Source organism: Oryctolagus cuniculus, chromosome 5, assembly GCF_051225735.1.
Source record: "Oryctolagus cuniculus isolate XC-2025 breed Fujian yellow rabbit chromosome 5, ASM5122573v1, whole genome shotgun sequence".
Classification (NCBI taxonomy): domain Eukaryota; kingdom Metazoa; phylum Chordata; class Mammalia; order Lagomorpha; family Leporidae; genus Oryctolagus; species Oryctolagus cuniculus.
In genome coordinates, this window is record NC_142871.1 from 129,040,000 (window position 1) to 129,066,902 (window position 26,903).

The following is a 26,903-nucleotide window of genomic DNA, read 5'->3' on the forward strand; positions in this document are numbered from 1 at the left end:
TCCACTGCCTACCACGTGCTTTGGACAAGTCACTTTGCTGGGCTGTAGTTTCCTTCCGTGTCAAATGGGAGCTCCGCGAAGAGCAGACAGCGCGAGTCCTGAGGGCGCTGTGCAAACACTCGGCGCCACTGCACATCTCCTGGGCTCTTGGAATATTCAGGACGAGTGAAAGTACGGGCGCCTCCCGCCGGCGCACCCTTTCGTGGGGGCCCCGGCTAGAGGGCAGGATCCGGAGCTGGGCTCCAGGGCTGGGTGGGCGCCATCCTCCCAGCCCCCACGCGCAGCCTGGGGCGGGCGCGGTCGGCTTTTCCTCCGGCAGGCGGCGGACTGACGGATGCGCGGCGCGCTCCGCACGTGAGGCAGCAGCACCCGCGCGGGCTGCGGCGGCGCAGCCCAGGCCGCCCGGCTCGCCTGGCGCAGGGCTGCCCGTGTCACCGGGCCGCAGAGCCCGGCCCTCCCGGTTCCCGGGGCTCACGACCCGTCTGCCGCCCTCCCTGCCCGCAGCCTCCACCCATCCCCGCCCCCACCCCGCCGGCCCCGCGCCACTGCTGCCAGCACCGCGGATCCCTCGGGCGCCGGCGGCCGCGGTGTGGGTGTCGGTCGGCGCGGAAGCGGGTGCGCTCGGCGGCGGGCCGGGTGGCGGGCGCGCGGCTGGCTCAGGGGTCCTGCAGCTCCGCGGGCCGCCGCTGGGGGCTGCCGCGCCGGGGAGCTCGGCGGGGACGGCGCGCACGGCCACCGGGCTCCTGGGCGCCTCCGGCCGGGGGCTTTCTCCACCGCTGGCCCTGCGCTGCCTCTTGCAGCCGGTGCGGCTCCCTCCAGGATCCTGGCGTGTGATCGCTCTGCGTGTGCGTGTGTGTGTGTGCGTGTGAGAGAGGGGAGAGAGAGCGGGAGAGCGCGCGCGCGTGTGTGCGCGCGCGGGGGGCAGCGTGCATGCAGCGAGTGCGGGGGAGTGTGTTTGTGTGTGTGCATGTGGGTGTGAGTGCCTGGCTCCTTCTCACTCCCTCTCCCTCTACACACACACACACACACACACACACACCCCGCCAGGCTCGTCTGAACTTGAAGGCGCCCCACATTCTACGATGCCGGAGGTTCCCGGGAATGCCCGTGGGTCTTCGATCTGGTAGATCCTCTCGGCGTCTTCCTCGGGGAGAGATGATCTTTTCTTTCCTTTTTTAAAAATCTGGACGCGAAGAGAACAAGTTGTGCTTCCCCCTGCTCCTCGCTAAATGCCATGGATATAACTGAATAAGCCGCTCAGGGCTCTCCCCGCGTGGACGTCCGTGGCCACCATCTGCCTGCCTTCGCCGGAGCCGGAGGGCTTAGCTCCAGACTGTGGCGGGCGCGGAAGGATGCGCGGCCGAGCCGGGGAGCCCGGGCGCCCCGCCGAGCCGGCCTCGGAGCCCCGCAGCCGGGGGTAGATGCTGCCTCGCCCAGGTGAGTGGCCGCCGCCGCGGCTCCGCGATCCCGGGCAACCGCGCGAGCTGGGCGCGGGGCTGGACGCGCCCGAGGGAACGGGGAACTTTGCATCCCCTTTCTTTTTCACTTGACGACTCCCCTCGTCTTTGGGGGCTCCTGCCGACACCCGCTTGTCTTCTGGCCATTCGTATCACGAGAGGTTTCCTCTTGCTTTCTGATTTTTGATAGCGGGGGTGAAAAATCTGGCGGGGAGCGCGGGACGAGTGGGTCCGCGCGAGGCCGGGGAGCCGGCGGGAGAGGCGCGAGCCACGGGCGGATGGAGAACTTTGCTGCCAGACCACTCTGTTGCACCCGCGAGGCCTGCTGGAGCCATGGCTGGGGGCTCCCTGCGAGCTCTGCGCGCTGGGTGGGGTGCGCTAGCGCCAAGTGCGGCGGGGCCCACTCGGCACCGAGGGAGGGCAGGCCGGCAGGGTTGCAGTTTGGGGCGGCGGGCAAGGCAGGCTCAGGGAGCCGATCCTGGCCTCAGGCAGATCGCAGGGACATGGCGAGGAGGGTGGGTTGTGTGTGCAGCGTGGGGCATCAGAATGGCATGATGAAGCAATATGGAAACTGGCATCAGGCATGCCCGAGTTGATAGGTCTCCGTCTGCTACCCATCCCTGCCCTGGTTCTCAGGTTGGCCTGGGCAGGGAGGAGGGAGAGAGGCAAAGGCAGGCAGTGCCCGCCCGCCTGGCATGGACCTTCCCAGGCAGTACCCTGCCCACCTAGCCGGCAGCTCCGTACAAAGGACACAGCCAGTGAGTTTGAGGAGCAGGGGCAGAGCCTAGAGAGAGACAGTGAGGCTAGAGAGAGAGGAGGGAGCCTGCGCACAGACCGCAGAGGGAGTGAGCCAGTCGGATGCCAAGTGCACCCAGACAGCCTCACACAGACAGACAGACAGCCACCTGCAGGGAGAGGAAGCTAGTCCCAGCCTGCATTCTGAGCTGGAGTTACCGGCATGGCTGTAGATGCTGACCCTCTGCCCTGGCCACAGCAGAGTGTGTGTGTGTGTGTGTGTGCGTGCGTGAGCACGCGTGTGTTTCCCAGGGAGGAGGCAGCTGTGGTTTCCATGGCCTGATTGGCTTTGCCGGGCCTGGGGAGGGGGCGGCTTTAGAAAATTGACCCTCACGGCTGGGGAGGAGCTGAGCTAGGGAGGAAAATGCCATTCCCTGGGATGTGAAGTTCCTGGGAACAGTGGGCTGGGTTTTAGGTGGGCGGCTGCACAGAGTGGGGGCCGTCTTGGAATTCCTAGTGGGGTGCTGAGGTCGGGATGGTGGTGAAAGGAGAGAAGAGGAAACGGGGCGCTGGGGGTGTGCCCTTGGCTGGCCGCCGCCCTGGGTGAAGAACCATGCTGCCTCCGGACCCCAGGGCGTGGGTCTTGCTTGTGGGGTGTGATCGGAGGCCAAAGGGTGGTGCCGGGAGGACGAGGAGCCCCCGGAGGCCTACACGGGGAGCCCTCTGCCTCTGCAGACCAGGCCAGCTGCCCTGGGCTCTCCTGCTGACGCTGGCCTGTCGTCCCTCCCTAACGACTGAGGCTAGGAGTGCACAGTTCCACCTCCCGGCCTCCTCACTTGCTTCTTTTTGCTCCTTTGGAGTTTCTGGTCTAATTCCCACCCAGGAATGTAATTTCTTAGTGTCCTGGCCTCCCCCTGGGGAACGCAAACGGCAAACTCGGCATTTCCGTGAGCAGCCTTGGGCAGAGCGGCTCAGGAGGAGGTCGGCTCCCAGCTCTGTCTCTGTCCAGCGGCAGCGGCAGGTGCCTGCTGGTTGGTCGCAGGCTCAGACTCAGCCTCGCAGGCCCAGAAATGTGAGACACTGGGGAGGCAGCTGGGCAGGGAGCTCCTGGGAGGCCAGGCTAAGGGGGTGGGGGGGGTGAGGGAGGAGGATGGGGGAGGCTGGATGGGGTGAGAAATGCAGACCTGTGGGTGGGGCCACAGAGAACCCTGCAGCCTCTGGCCACCCAAACCCTGGTTTGGCTCCACTGCAGTTCCAAAGTAAAATCAAGGACCCAGGCACTCTGGCTTCCATCTGCCAGCTTGCCAAGGTCCTCCTGCCCGCGGGCTGGAGCAGGTTCTCTCTCCTCATTGCTGGTGGTGGCCAGCAGGGTACAGAAGCTTCCATGCGCCTGGCTTACTCGGAGACACTGGAGAAAAGAGTTGGAAATACGGTTGTTTTCGGAAAGTCTCCAGTCCTGAGTACAATTGTTGGCAACTGGAGATTTCACAGCCTGACGGGGAAGGTTGCTAGACTGAAAGCAGAGATACGGAGCAAAACACCGCCTGTGATGGCCAAGTGGAATTGGACCGTGAACAAGAGCAACAGGGATTTGTGTGTTTCACAATGTGTCTTTGGGCAGGGCTGGCGTTTCAGGGGCTGGTGCATTTGAAGGGCTGGTGTTGTCATATAACGGAGTAAAACTTGAACTTGGAGGGTCTGGGTTCAAATGCAGTCTTCCACATCTTTGTGGGTTATCTGCTCACAGCTTCACGTTCTTTTCTGGTGGAATGAAATAACAGTGTGTGCCCCACAGCAGTGATGTGACCTGGCCTTTCTCTGTCTCCAAGCCCCTTGGGGGAGTGGGAGAGGCCTCTGGAGACAGGGGGAACGGTACGCCCAGCTCCCCCGGCCCAGGGAGCTGCTGGGAGGGTGCGATGCCATGGTGTGTGTAAGCTGACCATGAAAAGACCCCAGGAAGCCCTCCAGGAAGTTTTGAGAATCGACAGTCAAGAAGCAAACTTCACCTCTGGGCCCTGGCACCTGCTCCTCCCCCCTTGTTTGCTCTGACTTTTTACAGCCTTGTACATTTGCTCAGGTCGGTTCTGTGTCACAGGTGTCACTTGTCACCCTTTCCAGCCTAGGGCTCGAGTGTGAAATCTCCCCCAAAATCCAGCCGGCCCTCTTTCTCACTCTTCCCCTTCCTCTTCTGAGAATGGAGTGACTGTGTACAGCCCCGCCTGGGGCCTGAACCTGGGCCTGTCAGTGGAGCTGGAGAGGGGCTCAGACCCCCTCCCTGGGTGTTTAACAGGTGCTGTAACCAGGGAACTAACTGCATCATGATGGACAGGCCTACCACAAGGTGTTTCTTAGGGAGCAGGGATTCAGGTCTGAGGATAAACAGGGAGGGTAGCCTCGTCCAGCCTGCTCAGGGTGAGGGTAGTCAGCAGGGCTTCTTGGAGGAAGTGGTGATTTTAGGATCAGTAAAAGCCCACTGAAACCAATTAAAAGTGAGTCTTATTTTCTCATAAATTTTCAGAGGACCATGGGGATTAGGGGAATTTAAGAGGTAGGCTGGATATTGTTTTCATTTTTTTTAAAAAGATTTATCTGTCTATTTATTTATTTGAAAGGCAGAATTACAGAGAGAAAAAGGACAGAGAGAAAGGTCTTCCATCCACTGGTTCACTCCCCAAATGGCCCAAACCGCTGGGACTGGGCCAGGCTAAAGCCAGGAGCCAGGAGCTTCTTATAGGTCTCATGTGGGCGCAGGGGCTCAGGCACTTGCACCATCTTCCACTGCTTTCCCAGGCACGTTAGCAGGGAGCTGTATTGGAAGTAGAGCAGCCGGGACTTGAACTGATGTCCATATGGGATGCCGGCATTGCCGGCAGCAGCTTTATCTGCTAAGCCATAGCACCAGCCCCAGACCGGAGAGTCTAAGGCATGTTTTCAGGGCCACTCCTTCAAGCAGTTTCTTGATTCTGATTGTGTGTAGGCATACTGCTAAGAGATCCACAGGAATATATCCGTGAGTTCTCCCACTGTTGTAAACTGGCCAGGGCCTCTCTTCACTTACAGACAAGGAAACTGGGGTTCAGGGCAGCTGGGTACTTGCCAGTAGCTCCCACATGGCCAATGTGTCACTGACCCTCGTGGCTGTCTCCCTTCAAAGCTCACACTTGTGGACTGCTGCTGGCCCCGAGGGGCTCACTGGCAGGTGTCTGAGATGGGCACCTCTCTCAGCCCCTTCTGGACCCTGGGCCTGGCTGGGGAGGCCACAGCAGAGCTTCTACCAGAGGTACCTTGCCCAACAATCCTTTCTTTGGGCAGCCCCACCCGCCCTGCTACTCATGACCACGAGCTTCAAAGCCCTGTTGAGTGGTCACACGCCCTCTCCAAACCAGCCTGAGAGTGGGATGATGGAGTGAGCACTGGACTTCGAGTCAGGGGAGCCAGCCCTGCCCCCTGTGTGATGGGAGCTGGAGCCAGCTGGCCAGTGCTTGGTTTCTTTAATGGAGCAGGACGCCAGTGTTTCTCCCAGGGTGGCATCCTCTGGGCAGGTGCCTCCTAGAGGGAGAGGCCTTTTAGCACTCAGGGTGACAAGTGTGACCCTTTCCTCACTTAAGACCAAGTCACTAAAACGTCACGGGGGATAGTCCCCAGGTGGGGGCTTCCGTGTGTCAGTTTTGTATGGGACTGCAGTGAACAGGGAACAGGCCTGACAGCCTGCCTGGGTGCTGAAGAACCTTCAGGGCTGTGGGTGTGAAGCGTGCTGGTTCAGCGGCTGCTTGGGATGCCCACACCCCGTCCGGGAGCTCTGGCTCCCTGTTCCAGCTTCCGGCTAACGCACACCCTGGGAGGCAGCAGGTGATGGCTCAGACGTGGGGGTCTCTGCTGCCCATGTGGGACTCCAGATTGACATGGGGCTCCTGGCATATGTGGGAGACCCAGAGGGAGTTCCTGGCTCCTGCCTTTGTGTTTGGGGAGTGAACCAGCAGCTGGGAGATCTCTCTCTATCTCTCCCTGTCTTTCATATGGAAAAAAGAGTGTTTCATTATATTAACAACAACAACAAAAAACTTGCAGGAGAGGGGCACGCCTTCCAACTGGCTGGGTAGGAAGGGGCACACCGGCACAGGTGGACTTTGCTGTTGTAAGCAGGTGGCTGTCACGGAAGGAAAGGGTGTAGGGGAGGGAGAGGGCGCTGTCCTTAGGCCAGTGCTTCCCGCCTTTTCTTCTCTGTTGCTCCTTTGGTTGAGGCTTGTTGGAGAATTTTTTCCCCCCTAATCACAGCCTGAAATTTTAATACCACAGAGAACCACTATCTCTCTATATACTGAATGTATATCTGCATTTTATACCAAAACGAAGGGGTGTGTGTATGTGTGTGTGTGTGTGGTCTCCACGAACAACTTTGAGCCCCTATTGGGGTCAGTATGGCCCCCGTTGGGAATGAGTGCCTTGGGGGTAACCTACTCGGGTTAGGAGAGGAGGAGTGAAGAGGGAGAATCAGGGAGAAGGTGAGGAAGGCAGATTCGCTCGCACCTGCTACCCCAGAGCTGTCCGTGGACCAGCAGGCTCGGCATCACTTGGGAGCAGGTTACTCCCGGGCCTGCTGGATAGGAATCTCTGTTTCATCAAGCTGGGCGGGGGGTAGGTTGGACACAAGGCCCGTCTCTGCATGGAAGGTCAAAGAAGAGGAGATAAGGAGCCAAGGACTGGAGATAACCGTGTTCTGGCTCACCTGGCGTGTGAAACTGTCAAGTTCAAATACAGCAGGCAAGTTAAAATCACAACACAGTCCCCCCGCATCCTAATTTATCAGTTTGCATTCTCTCTATGCTATTTCTGTGCATTGCAACTGGAGGTTGTATAGGAGGCGTGGGGGTCCTGCAGAGGACACCCAAGGCTGTGACAACAGAAAGCGGGACACCTAGATCTGGAAGGGCTGGGCCTGTACTTGCTTGAACATCCCCAAGGGTCAAGGGTAAAGGGGACTGGGCCAGCCACAGCTGTAGAGATAAGACATGGTGTTAGGCTGTGTCTAGCCACATGAACCAACCAAACCGTACACCTGTAATTCATCAGCCTTCCTGGGATGGTCTTCAGTGCCTCCCAGGTCTCCCTGGTGGCTGGCCAGTATTAATGGGGCAGCTGTGAAACCTAGGAGATGACGAAGCCCCCCAGCCTGGCTGTTCGGAGCTTAGTGCACTTACTCTGGGCTGGCAGGAGCTAAGGTGCGGTCCTTGGGCCCACACATGTCACAGCGGAGAGCCGAGCCTTGCTGTCAACCTCTCCCCTCTCTGTGTCGCTCCCAGGTCCTCTTCCCTCACATGTCTCTTCCTCCAGCCAGCTGGAGGGAGGTGCAGTCTCTCCCTCGTGCTTCAACCATGGTCTCTAAGACGCCTCCTTGGGAATTGAAACCTACTTGGTCTCCCTTTTCTCCTTCCCCGGGCCTCACTTCCCACCCCTTATCTCCAGTCCTGGTTCTCTGCTTCCCAGCCGGTCTGTCCGAGTCCGCTTCCCTAGCAAGGCCACTCTGCTTAGGCAAGGTGAGGAGAGGAGCTCACTGCATTCAGTCGGGGATGATCAGGGAGGCTGTGGCTTCAGGATGAATGAGACGCTGCTGTTACACAACTCTGTCTGGTCCCCCAGATGTGTCATTTGGTCATTCAGCCTGCAGGCCTTGGAGAAGGTTGGGGAGTGAGCCAGGCTCAAGCTAGGCCTTAGGGCTTGGTATCTGATGAGAGAGAGAGAGAGAGAGAGAGAGATATGTAGCGACCCCAAAAGGATGACGGCAGTGAGAATAAACTCTTGGAAGCCCCTAGAGAGGACCACCAAGGATCTCAAGATGAGGCCCCGTTATTCCGAAAAGGTATTGAGGAATCCTGGATGGACAAAGCTGATCCCTTGACTCCATACCCCTGTCGTGATGCCACTCAAATACCCAGAAAGGACCTGGGCAGAGGAGAGGGAAGACGGATGGGGCCCCCGGGTCATGGAGATCGAAGATTAGAGAGCCTGCTACCGCACAAGGCCCCCTGGCTGGGGTGCAGAGGAAGCTGGGGTGCACCCTCCTTGCAGCCCTGCCAGGATCTGCTCAGTGACTCTGAGCAGCCCCTGCCCCTCCCTGCTCTCACCTGTGGAGCAGGGCCTTTCCCAGCTCGGAGAGTTGACCCTTGGATTTGCCAGTTCACAGACCAGCCTCAGAGATGCTTCTGCTGAGTCATCTAGGCTTGGGAGTGACTTGGCTGGAGTCCCCCTACTGAACACCTACTGCGTGCCAGTGCTGTGAGGAGGCATTGTGTCTCCAGTCCATGTGTACACACAGCCTTCGGATGTACTGGTCATTGGATTTATTCTCCTGCATTTTTGGAACCCCTTCTGTGGACTCTAGGACTTGGTGGGGTCAGGGGGTGGTTGGTGTGTGTGTGTGTGTGTGTATGTGTGTGTGTGTGCACTCAGGTTCAGCAGGTCACATATGATTAAACCTTAAAGTAAAACTGACAGTGGTGATGGTAATGGGGGTGGTGGTGACAATGCTGATGGTAGTGGTGATGGTGATGGTGGTGATGGCAGTGGCAGTGATGGTGATGATGTATCATGATAGTGATGGTTGTGTTGTGATGATGTATCATGACAGTGGTGGTGGTGATGGTGGTGGTAGTGGTGATCATGGCAGTGGTGGTGACGATGCTGATGACAGTGGTGATGGTGATGGTGGAGGTGGTGACAATGATGATAGTGGTGGTGATGGTGGGGCAGTAGTGGTGATGATGCTGATGATAGTGATGATGGTGGTGATGGTGATGGTGGTGGTGATGGTGGTGGTGATGGTGATGATGGTGGTGGTGGTGGTGATGATGGTGGTGACAGTGGTGATGGTGGTGACAGTGGTGATGGTGGTGGTGGCGATGGTGATGGTTGTGGTGGTGATGATGGTGGTGATGGTGGTGGTGGTGGTGATGGTGATGGTGGTGGTGGCGATGGTGATGGTTGTGGTGGTGATGATGATGGTGGTGATGATGGTGGTGGTGGCGATGGTGATGGTAGTGATGGTGGTGGTGATGGTGGTAATGGTGATGGTGGTGATGGTGCTGATGGTGACGGTGGTGATGGTGGTGGTGGCGATGGTGATGGTGGTGATGATGATGATGGTGGTGATGGTGGCGATGGTGATGGTGGTGGTGGAGATGGTGATGATTGTGGTGGCGATGATGATGATGGTGGTGATAGTGGTGGTGGTGGCGATGGTGGTAGCAATGGTGATGGTGGTGGTGGCGATGGTGATGGTGATGGTGGTGATGATGATGATGGTGGTGATGGTGGTGGTGATGGTGATGGTGACAGTGGTGATGGTGGTGAAGCTCACTTGAGACAGACTCAGAAGTTGTCTCCTCTGATCCCTTCGCCTATCCTCCCCCTGCTAAGCTGATATTTTACCCTCTCACCCAAATGGAAACTGATGGGATGAAGAGATTGAGGTCATGGCCCCAACTTAAGGGCAGCTGGCCCTCAAGGGACCATTTAATCTTCCTCCTGGCTTGGGTACTTGCGTCACAAGGCTGATCTGGGGGGGAAGGGGCGTGGAGGGGAGAGACCCTAGAATAGACATAAGTCCTGGAGCCTCTGCCCAGAGCCACAGCCGCTAAGCCCTTGATGAATGAGGCCCTTTGCAGAGAGCACAATTCCTGAGGCCCACAGGAGTGACAGCCTGGGATGACACTGCTGGCAGGGGACTGTGATGGCAGGACAGAGCAGCTGACAGTGGACAGGGTCGTCTCCTATGCTTGAGAAGCCATTGTCTGATGAGGGATGGCCTGCCCTTGTCCCTGGGGAGCCTGCGTCTGAGGAGCAGGATGGAGCAGGCACACAGGGCACAGTCTTAGGGAACAGTGAGGCACTCACACGCGTGGATGGATGGACAGGGAGCGGGTGTGCCTGGGCCCCCGATGTCAGGCCTACACTGTGCTCTGTTTTCCTGGAGTGGAGAACCTGAGTAGGTTACGCTCTTTGAGCCTCAGTTTCCTCATCTGTAAAATGGGAATAGTGATGGTTGTTGGCGGAATTAAATGAATTAGCCTCTAAATGTGCTTGGAGCAGAACCCGAAGCACAGTGAACATGAGGTAAGTGTGGTCTGTTAGTAGTAGTGGAGGGAACTGCAGAATTTTCCTAACCCCAGTGAGGGATGGCCAGGGACCTGCCTTCCCAATGCGCCTTTCAAACAACGACCTCTTCAAGTGCCCCCCCCCCCCATCTGTGGGGACGTCGTGATTCCCTTGGGGTTGCATTTGACCTTTCCAGCCGTCCTCTTAGGCAGGCAGGGTGGCCCGTGGGACAGTAGCCTTTTTGCCTGAGGGTGAGCATGGGCACACAGAGGGTTGCTTTTATTGATTTGTTCATCTGTTTGCGTCATGCCTCCCAGCCACGCCGTGAGCTTACAGGGGCGCTGGAGCACAGGGTTTTGAGCGACCGCGGCTGACGATGGACTGGGGACTGGGCTTCCCTCCTGGGCCCTAGATATGTGGGGGTCAGATTGCTGAGGAAACAAGCCACGCATTGGGGCATTGGGGGAGAATCTACGTTGTGTTCCAGGCCCGCAGGCCGAGGCGGGGCCTCCTCAGAAGGCGGGCTGTGTGCATACAGCGGCCGGGCCGCAGGGCCTGGCTCACCTAGAGCTTTGAGACGTTGTCAGGATGCTCCTGGGTGAGGGGGGCTGGTAGTGCGCCCTGGGAGGCAAGGGTGCCACAGGGGCCACTCAGGAGGGGACAAAGAGATAGGCAGCCCGGACGGGAGCCTTCTGTCCAGGAACGGGGTGCAGGGAGAAGGCCGGAAACCTCCCCAGGGGCTTGAGTCCTGCCCCCAGCAGCCCTAACAGCCTTGTCCCAGGGCTGCTCTCCAAGGTTTGGGTTTGAAGGAGCTGGAAAAGCATTTGGTCCAGGACCCAGGAGAGGGATGAGGACCCCCAGCAGGGAGAACTCAGATGCAAAGGAGGCATGCGTGTGAAGTTGGAGCTTCCACTCAGGAGCTGGGGTGCAGGCGTGGATCCTGGGCCGGTGTCTGGCACAGGACGTGCAGTGATGAAGGGAGGCAGCTATGTGACCCTGGGAAGGAGACAGGAGTCAGGGAGGCAGTGAAGGCTGGAAGGAGGAAGCAGGAGGAGCCCCAGGAGGAGAGCTGGGGAGGGACTGGACGGGTGCCCAGGCCCCCTGGTTGTTCCCGGGACAGAGCCAGCCCAGCCCAGAATCCCTCTCTCCAGCGGGAGAAGTCAAGGCCCCAAGCTCATTGCAGAATCCATTCTGTAAATCTCAGGCCATGTAAATACAGCGCATAATTTGGAGGCACTGCAGGTACCTGCGGCTCTAGGCGAAAGCCCAGGCAGGAAGAGCGAGCCGAGGATCATGCGTTACAGGGAAGGCTGGCGAGGTGAGTGATCTGCGGCCCGGCCGCCCTGCTGCTCCCCGGCGCTGGGCTGATGGTTCCTGTATATTGGCTTTTAAAGCACAGCACAGCATTGATTCCCTGCTCCTTCACTTGAGCGTACCCCTCTCTGTCCTGTCTCTCTCGTCTGTTTGTCTTGTCGCTCACTCTCCGTTGGCTTTTGAGGCAAGCTGTTACCCATATCGTGGTCCCTATGGTGTTATGTTTACATTGCACCCCTTCCCCATCCGTGGCATTTCATGTACTTGATGGCCCTGCTTGTCACCACCCTCATCTGTGCGCCCAGGGCAGCGAGGACTTGTCTCTGTTCCAAGTGAGGGAGCTACAGCTGCAGAAGCCCAGGTAGTGACCAGGTGGTGCTTGGGTGACACCGTTTCTGACTGCGGGAGTGACTGCTCCCAGCTTCTGTTCTTTCATAAGCAGCTAGCTGGTGCTCACTTGTGATCCTGGGTGGTGGATGCTCTTAGTGGTTCCTTTTTTTTTTTTTTTTTTTGGACAGGCAGAGTGGACAGTGAGAGAGAGAGACAGAGAGAAAAACCTTCCTTTTTGCCATTGGTTCACCCCCCAATGGCTGCTGCAGCTGGCGCGCTGTGGCCGGCGCACCACGCTGATCCGAAGCCAGGAGCCAGGTGCTTCTCCTGGTCTCCCATGGGGTGCAGGGCCCAAGCACTTGGGCCATCCTCCACTGCACTCCCTGGCCACAGCAGAAAGCTGGCCTGGATGAGGGGCAACCGGGACAGAATCCGGCGCCCTAACCGAGACTAGAACCCGGTGTGCCGGTGCTGCAGGTGGAGGATTAGCCTAGTGAGCCGCAGCGCCGGCCAGTGGTTCCTTTACATTTGAGGAAATGGAGGCCCGAGTGGTGCTTGTCCATGGTCACTAGCTTGGGCTCAGGCCTGAGCAGCCAGTTTTGAGCCCGCACCCTTAACCACGTCCATGCTGTCACACGCTGTGACCCCTGAGCTGGGGCGGGATGGGGTGGCTTCCTGGATCTCTGTATAATTCCATTGCACTCAAGGGACGCTGTGGCAGTAGGAAGTCCCCCAGAGCAGGCAGCGGTGCTCCTCTGGGCCCAACAGCCTCTGTTGTGTCCCCGGAGTGAGGCTGAAGGGCAGGTGCAGGGTTGTGGTGGGAGCCCTGGCTGGGGGGTTCAGGTGCTGGCTGCCCTCCTTTCCCGTGTCTATGGAAGGAAGCTGCTGTCCCAGCTCCTGCGAGTCTCCCTCAGCTCTGCCTTTGTGTATTACCCATGCCCTTTGGTCAGAAGCAAAGTTGCTTGGGGTTCAGGCCCCTCTCTCAGCTGGCCTGGCTCCCAGGGCCTCTGCACGCTTTGTGGGGTGCAGCCCTGTCCTCCCTGGCGGCCGGTGGTGAGGAATCCCTGCTGAGTGCTGCCCTCTGTGGCCCCACCTGAGGCTCCTGAGCCCGAGCAGATGTTTGCGGGGGACACTGGTGCAGGCTGCATGGGCGTAAGGCACCCTGCCTCTCCTGGCTCACCTGCCCCCCGCCCCCCATTCTAAGAACGCGCTGCTGTGGCTTCAGTCCCAGCCATATTGTGCAGCTTGCCATGGCCTAGGTGCTCATGGCCCTGTCCCCAGGGCTAACTCATGGGGAAGGGGAGGTGGACAGTCTAGGGGACAGTCAGCGCTTGTATGTTGGCAGAAGCCTAGCACAATAAATGAAACCCAGGACCCAGACAGCCTGGGCTCAAATATCGGCCATTCCACTGAGGAGTTGTGTGACCCTGGGCAAGGTGTTTGCCTTTCTGAGCCTCAGTTTCCCCTTCTGTAAAGCAGGGCTTATGTCAGTACCTAATGGATAGGGTTGTTGTTTGTATCAAGGGAGCCAACATTCATAACATGCTGCCTGGGCCAGCATATGGTGTATATTACGCGAGTGTTTCCTGGTGCCGTAATTTATGTGCAATCCCTCATTTTGTCTCTTTGCAAAGTAGGTGCTCCCTCCCTTTATGGAGATGTGAACCTGAGCTCGAAACAGCCATGCACTCTGTCCCAGGTCTGCAGTGACCACCTGTCCTGGCACCGAGGGGGTTTCTGGGGTGCAAGACTTGTCATGTTAGGAAGATTCCAGGCCAACTGGATAAACTGTTCACTCTACCCAGGTCACCCAGCAAAGGCGTGGCTGAGCCAGGATCTGAGCCCTCTGGTGTCCGGGCCGTGGCCCTGCCCTCTCGGGACACTCCTCCGGGGTGGTGCTGCTCCTGGGCGCCCACACTTTGGGAGCAGGTTTCTGTCTTATCTCACTGGTCCATCAGGCACTCTTGTTCACATTATGCCCAGCAAGAAACTGAGACACAGAGGAAAAGTAACTCAGGGTCACTGCCCAGGCCACCTGACATCAGCGTCCCACACCCCTGTCCCCTCTGCTACAGGACCCCCAGCCCTGGCTTCCAGATCTCCTTACACAGGCGTGGTCTCATATCTTCAGCTCCTTGGCCCGTGGAGTAGTCAGGGCAGGTATTGTATCCTGGTTTTAAAAAGTTTTATTTTTTTAATTAAAAAAGATTTTAAGGGGTCAGGTGTTGTGGCTCAGTGGGTTAAACTGCAGCTCGGACGCCCCCGCCCATATGGAAGTGCTGGTTCAAGTGCCGGCTGCTCCACTTCTGACCCAGCTTCCTGCTAATGCACCCTGGGAGGCAGCAGATGACGGCTCAAGTGCTTGGGCTCCTGCCACTCATATGGGAGACCCAGATGGAGCTTCCAGTTCCTGGTTGTGGCCTTGCCCAGCCCTGGCTGTTGTGGGCATGGGCTTTTGGAGAGTGAACCAGCAGAGGAAGCTCTCTCTCTCTTTCTTTTTATTTATTTACTTATTTTTGAAGATTTATTTATTTATTTGAAAGAGTTACACACACACACACACACAGAGAGAGAGAGAGAGAGAGCGAGAGAGAGGTCTTCCATCCACTGGTTCATTTCCCAGATGGCCGCAACAGCCAGGAGCCAGAAGCCAGGAGCTTCTTCCAGGTCTCCCATGGGGGTGCAGGGGCCCAAGGACTTGGGTCATCTTCTACTGCTATCCCAGGCCATAGCAGAGAGCTGGATTGGAAGTGGAGCAGCCGGGTCTTGAACCAGCACCCATATGGGATGCCGGAACTTCAGGCCAGGGTGTTAACCCCCTGCGCCACAGCGCTGACCCCTCTCTCTTTCTATCTCTCTGTCACTCGTCTTTCAAGCAAACAAAAATGAATAATGAACATTAAAAAACTTATTAGAGAGACATACAGAAAGAGGAGAGAGAGAACTCCCATCTACAGGTTCACTCCCCTGTTGCCTGCAGTAGCCAGGGCTGGGAGACGGGAACACAATCACAATCCAGGCTTCGCGTGTGGGTGGCAGGGACCAAGGCACTTGAGCCATTACTGCTGCCTGCAGGGTGCACAGGAGCAGGGGGCTGGAGTGGGAAGTGGAGTCAGAGCTTGAACCAGGCACTGGGATATGGGATGTGGGTGTCCCGGGCAGCCACACGCCCGCCCCGTTATCCCTGAAGATCAGAGAGTCTGGCTTCCTCTGCTAACGCCACGCAGCTTGCGAGTGACAAGAACAGGATGGCGGCTCCTCAGGGACTCTCAGCCGGAGTTCTCTGGGTGTCCTTGTTTGACAAATGGGCAGCGCCTCTCCCCCGATCCTGTCCCAGTTCCTGTGCAGGCGTGAGGTCTCAGTCCACCTTCCCTGGGTCAGCTCTGCAGCAGGCAGGTATGGGGGGAGGGGGCGTGGCCCTCCCCGTGCTCAGGCCATATCAGCTGTCCTGACCGGGTCCCGCCTGCTCCCAACAGGGACCCCAGCTCCACACTAGCGCTGTCTGTGGCCATCCAGGGCTCCCTCCTCCCAGCGGCTGGAGACTAAATGCTGAACAGGCTGCATTTTCCTGGCCAGGCAGCCCAGACGCTATTAATGCCAGGCTTGCTTCTAAAGCAACTAAATAAAAGAATTGGAAAGGACACGGACAAGAGTCTATAAATTCTGAACAATGTTCAGGAAAGTGGCCTGGGCTCCAGGGCCTATAAAACCCAGGCTGCCTGCTGGGTCGGGGCGATTTACGGGCCCCTCCTCTGCTGCGGGGTCTCCTGTCCATCAAGCCCCCATCCAGAAGGTTCTTTTTCTCTTTAATTCCCACTTCCACAGTCCTTAGCATAGCAGGGTTGTCTTCGGGCCACTCCTAGGGAGGAGTCACTTTCCCATTGAACAGATGGGAAAATGGAGGCACAGGATGGGTTTGTGAATTGGATAGTGAGCCAGCTGCCCTGATGCTGGCCTGACAGCGCTCACTGATGTCTCGCTGTCCTGTGCTTTGATGCGTATCGATGCGTGTTCTCACCTCTGCAGCCCTTTTGCAGTGAGGACGCTGAGGGTCTTGGCGGCTTGCTCAGGAGCACACAGCTGGCAAGTGGCAGGGCAGGGATCTGCAGCCTGGTGCTACAGGTGAAACACCCACTGGCTGAGGGGAGCCCGTGGTGCGTCTCTTCCCAGGGGACTGAGGGCTCCTCGGTTGCAGGCGCTCTGTGCTCTGGGCAGCTGCAGTCCATCCGGAGAGGCAGCCCAGGGGCTGTGAAGGCCGGCTGAGTGGTGCCATGGGTGGAGAGAGCCCTGGCCTGAGGGTCTGGAAACCCAGATGCCCTGCCCAGCTCCACCACCCAGAGCCAGGTGACCTGGTGCCCTTTACGGTGTCCCCCACACCCCGCTTGGCCTCTGCCTTCCCCTGGTTTGGCGGGAGGTGGGCACCACGTGGCATCCGTGGGCACCACGTGGCTTCAGTGCCAGACCTGGCCCTATCTTCACTGTCAGAAGTCCAGAGCAGCGGCCAGTGCTGTACTGCCCTCTAAATACTGTTGCCACCTACAACAGCCAGCACCAGTGGGAATCCAGGGTTCCCGCCACGGCTCCCCGCTCCCTGTGTGTCGGCCTGATGAGGTTTGCTGTGGTGGAAGGCAGGCACGGGGCCTGGCTGTCATGAATTATTTGCAGCTCAGTGCTGCTTTCCCATTGGGGTGGGGCTGGGTGCCAAGTCTCCCTTTTCTGACCAAGTCTGTGAGGAACCCAGGTCTGTGAAGCCCTGGGTGCTCCCGGCCTGGCCAGCCTCGCCTGCCTCCATTCAGCTCCCTTGCAGTGAGTGGAGGTTTGCCGAGTGTCGGGGATCATTGCTTGACTGACAAGGACCTGTTAGACTGGGTTCTTGCCCTTAACGGGATTCCTGCATGATGGAGAGGCAGCGAGGTAGGCAGGTGACTGCAGTGTGCCGTGGAGGTGGTGCACAGCTGGAGGTGAGTGACATGGAGAGCTTCCGGGGGAGGCAGTTTCTCCCCGCCTCCATGCCTCTGGTTAAATATTGGCGGCAGCCTCCTGCAGGGCCTCTTGGGGTTCTGTGCCCCCTCTTACGCAGACACTTTGCTGGAGATGCGCTCAGCATGAACTCCGAACTCTTCGGGTAGCCTGCACCACGCTGGCCCCACCCCTCTGCTTGTCTGCTTCTGTCCCTCCTCTGTGCCCGCTCCTGGGGCTTTGGACGTTCTAGAACACACCACGCTCTTCCCCATCACCTGGCCTTTGCATTTTCTGGACCCTGGCCTGGCTCCTTCTCAGCCTCTGAGTGACACCCAGGCTAAGGTCGGCCTCCCTGCTGCTCTCAGGGCGGCTCGCCCCGCCGCAGGTCGCTTTTGGGACTCTGTGCTTGCTTGTCCGTTGGCTGTTCCTCTCTGGCAGTCAGTGAGCAGTGTGCAGGCTGTGCTGGGGAAGGGGCGGGGTGGGGGGCAGCAGGTGAAGGCGCAGACTCTGTTGCTTGCATTGCCTGCATGCAGGTCTCCTGGTACCACTCACCAGCTGTGTGTCTCTGTGGAGGTGGCTTTGCCTCTCTGTGTCCCTCTTTCCGGTGCCTGCCCCCTAGAAGTGTGGCTTGGTCACTTGAGCTAATACTCACATCTATTTTTTTGTAAATATTTATTTATTTGAAAGGCAGAGTTACAGAGTTGGGGGGGGGAGAGGGAGAGAGAGAGCGAGAGAGAATCTTCCATTTGCTGGTTCACTCCCCAAATGGCAACAGCCGGGGCTTGGTTAGGCTGAAGCCAGGAGCCAGGCGCTTCCTCTGGGTCTCCCACGTGGGTGCAGGGGCTCAAGCACTTGGGCTATCTTCCAATGCTTTCCCAGGCCATTAGCAGGGAGCTGGATCAGAAGCAGGACAGCCAGGACAGGAGCCAGTGCCCATATGGGATGCTGACACCGCAGGAGGCAGCTTCGCCCGCTACGCCACAGGGCCGGCCCTTACTTGTGTGTATTAAAACAGCGTCTGGTTTATGACAGGTATTCAGTCAATATCAGCTATCATTATTATTTTTATATCCAGTGCTTAGAAAGGTGCCTGACTCCATCAATATTTGATGATTGACAAAGACACCCGGTGGAAACTTCAAGATAGAGGGACAGGGCTGGTTAAAGAGAAAACAGTGGCTGTCAGCCCTGGCTTCCCCACAGAGTCCCCGGTGGCGGGGGTGGGGGGGGCTTTAGCGATGCCAGTCTCTGAGCCTCACCCCAACAGAGTCTGACTTAATGGATTGGGGTCGCCTGTTATTGGAGTGTGTTTTTTTTAAAAGGGAGAGAGAGAGAGAGAGAGAGAGAGAGAGATGTTTTCCATCCGCTGATTCATTCCCCAAATGGCTACAACAGCCAGGGCTGGGCCAGGCTGCAGCCAGGAGCCCAAAATTCCATCCAGGTCTCCCACATGGGTGGCAGGGCCCCAGTCCTCTGGCCCTCTTCCACTGACTTCCCAGGTGCATTAGCAGGAAGCTGGATCAGATGTAGAGCAGCCGGGAATCAAACCAGCACTCCAATATGAGAACGTGGCGGTGCAAGCAGTGGCTTAACCCACCAAGCCACAGCACTGGCCTCCAGATCAGTTTTCAAGCTCCCGCTGGATTCTGCTTCCAGGGTCAAGAAGCACAGGTGTGGGGAGGGCAGCCATTGCCAGTCAGGAGAACACCGTGTGGCTGGGAATACCCTCCTGGATGAAGTGGTTCTGAGTGGAGGGAGTGGAGGGTGGGGCTGGGGCAGAGGAGTTGAAGGGCAGCGCAGGGAGGCAGGTGCAGGCCAGGGTGGAGCCTGCGCGCCCTGTCAGGGAGCTTAGGCTTGGGGGGGAAGCCAGTGGGGAACCTGGAAGGTGCTTAAGCCGGGAATGACACGGTCCAGCGATTTGCCTTTAAGGAAATTGGCTGTGGCGGCTGAGTGGAGATGGATTCCTGTGAGTGAAATTGCAGGCGAGGAGCTCAGAGTGCAGAGGCCTCTGCACAGCGAGGGCAGAGCAGGGCCTGGCTTGTACGTGCAAGGCCCCTAGCAGGTCTGCAGCTGAGCAGCACAATCCGCCCCACGGCGTCTGAACAGAGCAACCCGAGCAGTGCGGCACCAGCCCGCGGGGCCCTGGGCTGACACAACCCCATCGCGGCCTGACCTCTGCCAGCCTGGGACTTGGGGAGCACGCTCCAGTCCATGGTCTTCTGCCCCCAGCTGGTGGTTTCAACCTAGAAATTGCACCCTGCACCCCAGTGCCTCGATTGTACCCACCGCTCCTGGGTGCAGGCTGCTCCTCCCTCCGGGGCTGCTGTTCCAGCAGTAGCAGCTGAGGCATTTGCTCCATCTCCTCCCGGATCCCAGGGGAGACCCGTGCTTCCTGGTGCTCCCCCCATTAGTCCCCTGCCACCAATCCTTTTCCCTCTGATTGTTCCCTTGCCCTCCCACGTGTGTGTGGGTCTCCCAGCTGCCTTCATGTGGCGGGGCTCTTGACAAGTGACCCGTGTCCTTCCTGCTGCACCCCACGGTGTGTGTGCTGTCCCTCTGAGAGAATATGCAGGGGTGCTCCAAGCTGGGTCTGCTGCCCCCGGCAGGGAGGTCTTGCGCAAGTCCTCTGTCTTAGTCTCCTTGTCAGTGAGCATGGGGGTGGCACCACAGAGACAATTCTTTCTGTATTTCTTTTTTTTTTTTTAAATATTTTATTTATTTATTTGAGAAGTACATTTAGAGACAGAGATAGGGAGAGGCAGAGAGAGGTCTTCTATCTGCTGGTTCACTCCCCAGATGGCCACAATGGCTGGAGTTGAGCCAATCTGAAGACAGGAGCCTGGAGCTTCTTCTGGGTCTCCCACATGGGTGCAGGGGCCCAAGGACTTGGGGCATCTTCTGCTGCTTTCCCAGGCCATAGCAGGGAGCTGGATTGGAAGTGAAGCAGCCAGGACTCGAACTGGTGCCCTTATGGGATGCTGGTGTTGCAGGCAGAGACTTAGCCTACCATGCCACAGTGCAGGCTGCAAGACAATTCTAGACCAGCGACACCAGCAGTGACAACAGGTTGAGTTGGCTGTCCAGTTGAGCGGACACAATAGGCTTTGATTTAACGCTGCTTCTTAGCGTTAGAGGAGGACGTGAGAGAGCCAGGACACAAGCTCACGCAGCATCTTCATCTTCGTCTTCATCTTGTGGGGAGGCCCAGAGCTCCCTGCCCGAGCCACGTGGGGCGTGTGGGCTGCTGTGGACAGCAGCAGAGATGTGTGGGTGTCTCCTGGTACAGAGAGGATGCAGCCTCATTCTTGGCTGCTCTGTCTCCTGGGAGAGATGCACACTGGCAGGGCAGGGGGTCCCAGTATGCAGAGCAAACGCCCCCATCTGCGGCTGTGAGTGTTGTGTGCGGTGTCGAAGGACGGCGGGGGCATTTTCTAGGGAGGCCTGGGCTTGGGCTGCTGCCTGTACACATTTCTCTAGCAGGAGCGCATTCAGTAGACTGCTGTCACCTAACAAAGGCAGGAACCGATTCACAAGAGAGGGGGGAGAGGAGGGAGAAACCGCAGACCACGTGCAAAGAGTGGATCTCATTTCCCCATTTGGGCTAAACGGGGCATCGGGCGGCTGGCAAGGCGGTGGGTCTGGACCTGGCGGTTCTTGAGCCCGCTGTCGGGGGCCTCCCAGGACATAGCACCAGCACTGGGTTTTCCAGAGAAGCCTCCGCAGCTCACCCGAGGTGGGGGCAGGGGATGTCCCTGCAAGGTGCCTGCCCCGGCCGGCCACCTCCCTGGCCCCTCCACTTCAGGAAGCCAAGCCCGCCCCTTCCCCCTTGGAGTTGCTGAAGGTGGGGCCGCCGTGGGACAGAGTGACTACAGACATGCACGGTGCAGATCAGCAGTGACATGCCCGAGTGCAGATGTGTTCCCGGTCAGTGCTCAGTGCATGTTCCGGCTGCCACCACTCTCCCCATCCCATGGCCCCGCCCCATCGCCTGGAGTCCTGCGTGTCTCCCGGAGCTGAGATTCCTAAGGGGCAGGAGGGGGATGGGGATGTGGAGGGGAAGCCAGGAATCAGGAGGGCTTCCGCATGCTGGGGTGGATGAAGTGAAGTGGTCAGGCTGCTCCTTTTGTGCCCCTGAAGGGCTGGAGTTGAGGGGCTTCTTTGTGCTTCATCTTCTGCCTGCAGCAACAGTTCGAAGCCCCTCTTCCCCAGGTATTTCATCCCATTGGCTGCGGGCCGGCTGTGCCCCCCAATTTTGCTTTCTTAGTTTTGCCTCCGTGCAAGAGCAAGGGCACCCTTTGTCCCTCCCCGCTGGACCTCAGGGAGGAGCACCTGTGCAGGACGCTACCTACCTCAGGGGGCTTCCCCCCACCCCCCTTTTCTCCAGGAAGCTGGGTGAGCTCAGGGAGGAGCCTCAGAGCCTGACCTGGGATCCTGGCTGTCCCAGGGTCTCACACTGTGACCTTGATCGAGCGTCTGTCTACTCTTCTGTTTGCTCACTTGAAAAATCAGAAGACAGGGGCTGGCACTGTGGTACAGCGGGTTAACACCCTGGCCTGAAGCGCCAGCATCCCATTTGGGCGCCGGTTTGAGATCCGGCTGCTCCACTTCCAATCCAGCTCTCTGCTATGGCCTGGGAAAACAGTAAGAGATGGCCCAAGTGTTTGGGCTCCTGCACCCATGTGAGAGACCCAGAAGAAGCTCCTGGCTCCTGGCTTCGGATTGGCGCAGTTCCAGCCATTGCGGCCAACTGGGGAGTGAACCAGTGGATGGAAGACCTCTCTTTCTGTCTCTACCTCTCTCTGTAACTCTTTCAAATAAATAAAAAAATAAATCTTAAAAAAAAATCAGAAGACATGGGAGCCTCAGACATAATATCCCAAGGGCTCTAAGGAAGCGGGCACCTCTTCCTACTGCAGACACCCTCTGTGTGTTTCTCTTTTGGGGCACTCTCAGAGTGGGGGAGGTGGGGGGAGGCCTACAGTGATTCTTCCCTGGCTCACAGGTGCCTCTCTCAGTGGTCCTGGCTGCCTTCAGGGCTGGAAGAGCAGTGCATCCCCTGACCCTGGGTCGAACACTCCGAGCTGGGGGGAGCCGAGGAACTCCAGGTCCGTCTTGGTGAGGCTTCTGTTTGCACTCTGTGTCCTGACCGTGTGCTCTGAGGCTGGGTCTCCAACAGCCGGCGGTCTGGTCCTGTCTGACTCCACCAGCGGGTCGTGTGTGCATGGGGATGCTTTGTGCACTTGTGCCCCGGGGACGGTGAGGACTGCAGCCGCGGGGGAGGCTGGGGCGCCCGATGGTGGGGTTAGGGCTGGGGCAATGAGACAGCGCAGGAGATTTGTGCTTTCCACATTTCTGAACACTCACGTGACTCGCACTGTGGAAAATGGATTGGATGATGCAAGAGCAGGTAGACAGAGACTGGTTGAGACTAGTCTGGACTAGTTCCGGAAAGAAGCAACCCTGGCTTGGATTGTGGCCATGGTGGAAATGGAGAGGTGTGGGCTGGTGCCGGAGCTACTTAGGTGGTCAGATGGACAGGCTGGATGAAGCCTGCATCCTGCTGGGGGAGCTGTGAATGAGATAAATCATCCACGGTGAGCCTCCGGTTTCTGTCTTGGGCAGCTGGTTGGAGGGTTCAAGTACGAGCTCCGCGAGGGCCGGCACCGCTCCCCAAGCAGCACCTGAACACACAGTAGGTCCTCAGTAAACCTTGGCTGTCTGATGGCTGGCTGTTGGTTGCAAGCATGGCAGAAGCTGCCTATGACAAGCGTTGGACTCCTCTGCCGGACGCTCAACGTGGTTGGGACCAGTCCACAGGTGGCTCAGGGCTGGGGGCTTGGACTCAGACCCAGACAACCTCAGTTTGAATCCCAAGGCTTTCCTTTCCTGGCTGCACAATTCGGGGGAAGTGACTGAACTTCCCTGAGCCTCAATATGTTTACCTCTAAAATGGGGATAAAAAGAATGGTTCCCTTACAGGGGCGCTATGCCGAGTCAATGAGAGAATGCCGTAGAGCACCCAACCCGGGGTCTGAGCACACTGGGTGGGTGCGCCCAGCAGTGGTCGCTTAAAACAATGCATCACTTGTATGTGGAATGCCAGCACCCGGGGCACCCTGAGGGTGGTCCTAGGAGTGCTGGGTGGGCGAGGACGAGAGTAAAGGGGCTGGTGTCCATGGCAACCGTGGTGCTCTCCAGGCAGAGACGCTATTGAAGTCTTTGGGGACAGGGCTGGAGACTGCCGGGAGACTGGCCCTCCTTGCACATCCTGATCTCTCTTCTTGTTTCTTGGTCGTCCAGGAGATGAGGCCGCTTGTGACACGGCCTCAGGCTCCTGGGCACCGAGGGAGAGGTGGATGACTGGGGATGCGGCTGTCTCCCGATCTACCTTCTCCTTGGCTCCGTCTCAGCTTAGTCACAAAGAAATGTGTTTTAAAAATAGCAACAGGTGAGGAGCATCCATATGGAACCCCCTGAACGCCACCGCTCCCCTAGTGGGCTTTGCACCGAGATGAGTGACAGGAAGCCCCGGCGGCGGCGGCGGCTGCTCCCTGTGCCTTTCCTACCTGTGACTGAAAGTGAAGACTCGGCAAGCTAAGCGCCCCAAGGCGGCTCGGAGGAAGAGGCGAGGGAGCCTGTGGGCCCAGCCGCTGTCTCCCTGCTGCCATCTGGATGTGGCCGGCCTGGAGTGAGCCGCGTAAGCCGCAGGCCTGGAGCAGTTGCCCGCGTGCAGAGAGGCGGATCTTCCCAGAGCAGCCCAGGGACAGGGGACGTCTGTGGATAGCACGCAGGTGTGCAGGCTGCACACACAGCCAGGCTCTCAACACCGCCCTTCAGCTCAGAGGCAACCTTCAGGAAGACAAAGGCGGGGCTGAAGCCAGGGAGTGGGCAGCCAGCTCGTCAGCGAAACCCAGATGTAGCTCTCAGGGAGAAGGCCCAGGACACGCTTGCACACACACACACACACATGCACACGCTGACTCTCCCGCCCTGCACGCTGGGGCGCATGCTCACCTGCAACAGCCAGGGGCCAGCCCCGACTGGGGCTCGTGTGCTTGGCTGCGTGTGCCTTTGTGTGTACAATGGAAGCTTACCAGTCAATTTCGAGGAATGTCTTCACTTCCAGGCGGTGACGGAAATAGACCAGGTTTCTTTTCAGGGCTCTCTCGTGCTGGTTAACACGTGCAATATGTGTGTGTGTGTGTGTGTGCTGGCTGCGCCAGGAGGCTCTATTCCTGCTGTGTCTCCTGTGGCTCGGGGTCCTTCCAGCTTCGGGGGCAAGCGGAGGGGCGCTCCTGTGTGCACCTGCTCTGGCTGCAATCACAGGGCCCTGGCCCTCTCTCCAGGCAGACCCCATCTCCTTTTGGGGATGTGAAAGTAGGACTCTCTCTTTTTTTCATAAAGATTTATTTTATTTATTTGGAATACAGAGTTACAGTTACAGTTATTTATTTAGAAGACAGAGAGAGGTAGAGACAGAGAGAGAGGTCTTCCATCCACTGGTTCACTCCCCAGATGGCTGCAAAGGCCAGAGCTGTGCCAATCTGAAGCCAGGAGCCAGGAGCTTCTTTTGGGACCCCCAAGCAGGTATAGGGGCCCAAGCACTTGGGCCATCTTCTACTGCTTTCCCAGGCCACAGCAGAGAGCTGGATCAGAAGAGGAGCAGCCAGGACTCAAACCGGCATCCATATGGGATGCCGGCGCTTCAGACCAGAGCTTTAACCTGCTGTGCCACAGTGCCGGCCCCATGAAAGTAGGACTCTTGTCTCTTCTCATCCCTGTCCCCCCACCCACTTGCATTCACCTGGCCGGTTCCTCAGCTCCTGCTCCTCCAACCCCAGAAGGCTTCCTGGGGCCCTTGAGGTGTACTTGTACTGCCCAGAGCCCTCCACTATGCAAACTGGCCTGCCCCTCACCACCACCTCCAGGAAGTCTTCTGTGATTATTCCAGCTCAGCCTTGCCCATAGCTTCCCATGTACCCATGAGCTGTACCCCTCATCTATCTCTTTTCACTGGTTATTGGAAAATATTTATTTATTTGAAAGAGTTATATAGAGAGAAACAGAAATGAGATTTTCCATCTGCTGGTTCACTCCCTAGATGGCTGCAACAGCCAGGGCTGAACCAAGCTGGAGCCGGGAGCTTCATCTGGGCCTCCCACGTGAATGTGGGGGCCCAGGCACTTGGGCCATCCTCTGCTGCTTTTCCCAGGCCATTAGCAGGGAGCTGGATAGGAGGTGGAGCAGCCAGGACACAAACAGGAGCCTGTCTGGGATGCCGGCATCTCAGGCGGCGGTTTTAGCTGCTATACCAGGACAGCGGCCTCTTATCTACTGATTTTAAAATAATCATTCTGTATCACTTTCCTGAGGCCGTAGCTGGACTGTCACCTTCAAGGGAACAGATGTATCCTCTCTGGTCCCAGCTGTGTTCATTGGCTCATTCATTCATTCTTCAGATGCTTCTTGAATAGCTGTTAGGTCCCCAGGGCCATGCAGGTGAGCAAGATGCATGGTTTCCCGCCGCGGGGCTCCTGGCTTCTAGGTGCCCATGGTGGAGGGCAGGTTCCTGGGGCCCCTGGGCGTGGAAGTCTGAGCTGGAGCTGGGCCTGCTGCCCCCCGTCCGTCTCCTGCAGCCCCTCAGTAGCACATCCCTGCGGGAACTCCCGCTCTGTTCCTTCCTCTCCCGCCACGGTTCCACGCGCGTTGAGCCGGAGCTCTTGTTTCTCTGCCATTTGAAAAGCAGCGTCCCTCGCCGTCTGTCAGCCTCTCCTTCTGAGTGGCGTCCTCACCACCCCTCCCCCGCAGAGCTGGAAGCCCAAGGAAGTCACTGGGGAAGCCCACGGCTTCCTAGTACTCCGAGAACTGGCGGGGCCTCCTGCGGCCAGTCCCAGGCGGAGGAGCATCAGCTGTCTCTGGGTCAGTCCCACACCAGCCATCGGCAAAATGAAGGCCACTGCAGAAAGCCCACAGGGTCCCCTCTGGCCTTGACCTTCCGTGTGAGGGCTAGGTCCAGGTCTGTCCTTTCCATTCTTCCACTGCCTGTGGTGCTGAGTGGAGGATGGTGCCACCCCGAGGCCAAGCGTCCCTTAGCCTGTGTGGGCACCCACGTCTCGGCTGCATCATTAGAGTGGGAGTGAGCATGAGGCAGTCGGGGTACGGTAGCTTCGAGGTGATCTGGAGCTCCCACATTCCTTGTTGTCAGACTTTTTCACCAGAAGTAGATTTTCACCAGACCGCCAGGTACACACGCAGGCGGGTGCAAGGCGTGAGTGGCGGGCCCCGCAGCCTTGCTCAGCGCCGTGGCCTCTCCCTAGTCTCGTTGGCACTGTTCTGTTCTGTGAAGCGTGCTGGTCTTGACCCACTCGTGGGTGGTGAGCTGCGGTTTGATCGGCACCATCCGGACGCGTGGCAGGTGCGGTTTGACGGCTGCGCAGAGCACGTGTGTTCCAGTGCAGGTTAGTTAGGGAAGCGACGCCTGCCGGAGCAGCTTCGGTATGAGCTGTGCAGGCAGAGCCTTTCCCAGGGCAGCGGGCCGGCACTGCCTGCCAAGGGGTCACGCTCTCCCCCTGCCTCCCCTGCCCGAGGACTTCCCTGAGGCTCCCTGGCTTCCCAGGCCCCCAGCTGGGCCAGGGATGATGTCTCACGTGTTGTAGCACCCTGTGCCTGGCCACAGGTGGGGCTCCTGGAGCCAGGAGTGTGGTTTCTGGTGTGTGTGGGGGATGTGAATGGTGGCCCATCCTGGTGGCCAGGGCGCTGTCCTGGACACCTGCAGGCATCATGGTGTACAGGCTGGGCCAGCGCGCGCCTCTCAGCCTGGGTCCTGTGGAGTCCACAGACACCTGTTTAGCACCTCTCGTACTGGGTGAGACGTGAAGGCCCCAGGAGTGAATATTCCTGAAAACCAATGCTCCCTGAGCAAGCCCTGCTCTCCAGGAGCTGGGGATCTGGGGCGAAGGAGTGAGGGTACGGACAGATGGTTAAAGCGCTCCTTGCCATGGGCAGGCCCACTCA

The 26,903-nt window shown here is 58.3% G+C and overlaps 1 protein-coding gene across 2 annotated transcripts in view; it reads left to right on the forward strand.

Annotated features, from left to right (window-relative positions):
• The first annotated feature begins 315 nt into the window (after positions 1-315).
• The window catches only part of LRFN2 (leucine rich repeat and fibronectin type III domain containing 2), a 163,286-nt gene continuing 136,698 nt past the window's right edge, over positions 316-26,903 (forward strand). The window contains exon 1 of one of the 2 annotated variants that reach the window (XM_089333237.1): positions 316-1,437. The gene's annotated coding sequence lies outside the window, so the exon portion shown is untranslated. The remainder of the gene's footprint in view (positions 1,438-26,903) is intronic. The other variant, XM_017345105.4, reaches the window with a different exon arrangement.